Source organism: Eptesicus fuscus, chromosome 15, assembly GCF_027574615.1.
Source record: "Eptesicus fuscus isolate TK198812 chromosome 15, DD_ASM_mEF_20220401, whole genome shotgun sequence".
Taxonomy (NCBI): Eukaryota; Metazoa; Chordata; class Mammalia; order Chiroptera; family Vespertilionidae; genus Eptesicus; species Eptesicus fuscus.
In genome coordinates this window covers 2,958,075-2,962,225 of record NC_072487.1, presented here as the reverse complement: position 1 = coordinate 2,962,225, position 4,151 = coordinate 2,958,075, and positions in this window count along the sequence as shown.

The window sequence follows — 4,151 nt, the reverse complement described above, 5'->3', positions numbered from 1 at the left end:
AGAGGAGGGACAGAAGTTGAAGGAGGGGGCTCAGCCCACTATCAGGAGGCTCCAAACTGGGTAATGCCTTCTAATCCTCTGCACACTGGAGAGCTGTTTGTGGCTGAATGAGGCACGTGCCTTCCAAATGCGCCGCTCCTCTCTGCAGAGCCGCACTGGCGGCAAGACCATCCACGGCCGGGCCCCGCCCCGCCCCCAGGGCCCCCTGGGGAGCTTTAAAGACCCCAATACTTAGGCTGCACCCAGAACCAAGGGCTCAGGCCTCTGTCTCTCAGCTCTCCGATGATGTCATGTTGAGAACCCTCTGGCCACATGTGCCACCTGCATTTAAGTTAATGAAATGGGATTTAAAACTGGTTTCTCAGTGCGCAGTGGCTCTGGGGGCAGTGCAGGGAGTGTTTCAGTATCGCAGGAGGAAGTTCCACCGGACAACGCCCGCTTCCAATGGGCCCGAGGCCCAGGTAGGGGCCCTGGTAGCTCAGGGCACGGAGGTCTCCTGACCCTCACTCCTGGAGTGCGGCACTCAGCTGCTGGTACATGTTGCCCCAAGCTTTGGCCGCTGCCTCCGGGAATCGCGGGTGCCTCGGGCTAGCTCGGTGGGCCTCTGTGCTGCTTCCAGGGCACCCTGGGAACCCTGGCCCCACTCTGACTTACCGCAGCCCCTCCCAGAGAGCAGCCCTGCCACAGAGCAGCCCGGAGCATGCGAGGGGGGGAAGGCACACGCCGGGGTCTCTGGAACGAAAGGTCTGGCTCACACGTGCGCCCGGTGCCCTCCGAAGGCTGGGACACAAGGCGCGGGGCTCTCCTGCGGGCGGCGCTTCACAGCACGTGCTGCCAACTGTTGCAAAGGCAGCCCTGGCCCCCCAGGACGAAGAAAGAGCGGGGACGTGTGCGCATTTCTGAGGCCGGCCTCCCTCCTGCCCTCATTGTTCTCCCGGCAGCAGGCCTGCGACAGCTGGGTATCACTAACAGCTGCTTTCTCCTGGGGTGAAATTAAAAGATTAGGGGATGTGGGCACGTGCTGGCCTCAGGAGCCCAAACAATGCTTGATTTAGGGTGAAACTTGTCTGGGGACGCTGACAAAAGAGGAGGCCCCGAGCTGGCCAGGGGTCAGGAGGGGGGCTGGCTCTGGGAGAGACAAAGGGCGGAGGAGGGGCAGAGCGGGCTGGGCCGGGACTGAAAGGAGGCCTCGCAGCAGCTGCTCCGGCTCCAGAAATTTGAGCCGGTCTTTTCACAAACACAAACGCAGGAGAAGAATGGGCCATGCTTCGCTGAAATGACTCGTTTGCAAATGAAAGGGAGATTGAGAGCCCTCACATTTTCCAAGTTTTCACCTAAGAGGATGCAAAATGATTAGTGCCCAGAGCACAGGCAGGCCGGAGTGTGCCTGAGCAGATGGGGCGCCGCCAGCCGCCCGCGCCTCTGTTTACATAACAATCGCGGCCCGGGAGGGGTGCCGAAGCCCCGACCCCTAAGTGTCTAGTGAGGACACGGGCGAGGACTTCCGCGGGGGCAGGTCCAGTGGGCCCACGGGAGGCCTTTGCTGAAGCCCGCGTGGGTGTGCGTGTCTGTGCAGGCTGAGAGCTACGCACACCTCATAGCCAAACAGCCGCCCGTGACTGCCGGGAGGCCCAGCCGCCGAGGGGGCACAGGGTGGTCAGTCCCCAGGGGGGATGTCCGACTTCCTGGTGGTTGTTTCCTCTTGGTGACAGGTGTGGCCAGGCTAACTGCTAACGGGGCCCCTGGCCCGTCCTGCATGAGGAGATGCGTTTAACCAAGAGGGGGCACACAGCTAGCCCCACAGGCAGGGGAGGCTTGGCCACGGGCGCCACCCAACGAGTGATGCAGCAGGTGCAACCTCTGGGCCTCCCTGAAGCCTCCCGGGTCAAAGGCCCGGACCCCGGGGCTTGCCCTGCTGCCTCCCTTCTGGAATATTTCTGCCAAGAAGGCACAGCGTGGACTCAGCAGGGGAGGCGGGAGGAGCCCACCCAGGGATGTCCGTGCACCTCGGCTGTGGTCACCTGTGAGGTGCTGTTCCTGACGAGGCATTTCCCCCTCCATCACAGTCATCATTACCTCATCCAGCAGGGGCTTCAGGACACAAAGGCCAATGTTGAGAGCCTGGGTCCTTAAGTCCCCACCCGGCCCTTGCTCGGGGACCAATGGGGTTTGCCCGGGCAAGGTGAGAAGGCTCCTGCCCTCAGACACCCGAGAGTGGCAGGAAGACTGGGGTGGACTGCCTGGGTCCTGAGGGTGCACGCCCAGGTCTCGCCATCAGCCCCGCTGAGAGTCCGGGGCTCGCGCTGTGCAGAGCAGCCGCCCGCCACAAGCCTTCAGGGACCCGTTCTTGTCAATTTAAAGGATTTACTAAATGGAGTTCAGTGGTCAAATTCTAATCACTTCTTCCTGCTCGGGGTTCTTTGCTATCTTTGCTTTCTGTTCAGAGGTGCCGTTTGCTGGATGTTTCTACCCTGTCAGAGGCCATAGGGCTGTTCTCACAACACAGAGTGGAACTCCGGGACGCTGCCCAGCGGGTGGCCCTGGGAGGTGCCTGTGCCGGGCTCCTCGAGGGGCATGCGGAGGGGCTGCAGGGCCGTCTCCACGTGAGCTATTTAGAGGGATGCCTCCGAAGGCATCTGCACAGCCCTGCCCGGAACGGCAGCGTGGCTCTGGAACTCCCAATGTGTGCTCTGGCTGCAGGAGGGCAGCTCGCACTGCCGTGAGACGGCAAAATGGGGCAGATGAGGTCCTTTGCCTGGGTCTCTGTCCACCTCACCGCAGGCTGAGCTTAAACAACAAACATTCGCTTCTCGCAGCTCTGCCGGCTTCAAAGCTGAGATCAGGGTGCCGCCCGGCCGGTCCCGGGGAGGGGTCTCTTCCTGGTGTGTAGGCAGCCGCCTCCTCACTGTCCTCATGCAGCAGAGAGAGCTCTGGGCTCTGCCTCTTCCTATAAGGACACTAATCTCCTCATGGCCCCACCGTCACAACCTCATTTAAGCCCAGTTCCCTCCCAAAGGCCCCGCCTCCAGATCCCTTCCCACGGACCTCCAACCTGTGGATTTGGGAGGGCCATGAGCATCAGCCAGATGAGCGAAGGGAACCTGTGGATGCGTCCCAGCTGTGCCTCATGCAAGCGTGCCCTCACATGCATATGAAATCTATTTGAAAGGGTCTATGGAGAGCTGAGTGGACTTGAACACCAAGTCCAGGAGAGACAGGGCAAGCTTAGGAGACTGCTGGTTACCAAACTGAAAAAAATATCAAGAGAAGCTTTAGCTAGAGAAGAGCTATGTTGCTACTCTTTGGTAAGCCATTTCAATCCTTCTGAGAGGTCAACCCCCAGCTCTCAAGGTCATGAGGCACACTGAGCAGGGGTCTCTGTGGGTCCCTTTGTCAGGGGCCTCCCTGAAACCCCTCTTGCGGAGACACTGCCCACCCCGCGGGAGCGCTGGTAGTTTTAAGGAAAAGGAAGCGCCAGCACAGAAAGCATTTTCCTGCCCTTCTTTCTGCCTCCAGCGTGGGGTGGCTTTAGTGATAAGCAGGTGGGGGAGCTAGCCGGGCAGCCCCCTGCTTTGGTTGGTGGTGGTCCTAGTAGCTCGGCACTGCATCCTTCTCAGGGTCCTGGGGGGCCACGAGGGTCCCAGGACACCAGGGCTGCAGCACGAAGGCCCAGCTACTGGTGACAGCACTGGCCGGAAGGAGGCCTGTGGGGAAGTGCTGCTTCGGCCCCTCTAGAGGCAGGTGAGCAGGCTGGCCCGGGCCGGCTGCCCAGGGGTCCAGAGCAACTCAGTGGGGGACCCAGGACAGAGCACCTGCCTCTCATGTGTGGCTGTGGCCCGAGGACACACCCTGCTGCTACCCTCCTCCGCACAGTGAAGGCCCCTCAGGTGGACCCCCCGCACATCATGTCTGTCTGAATCCGAATTTGCTCTGTGTTAGGATGACTGAGCCTCCTAAAAGCTCAGCAAAAGCTAATGCCTGGCCGGCGTGGCTCAGCGGTTGAGCGTCCACCTATGAACCAGGAGGTCATGGTTGGAGTCCAGGTCGGGACATATGTCCTGTTGCGGGCTTGATCCCCAGTGTGGGGCATGCAGAAGGCAGCGGATCAATGATACTCTCATCATTGATGTTTCTCTCTCTCTCTCCTCCCT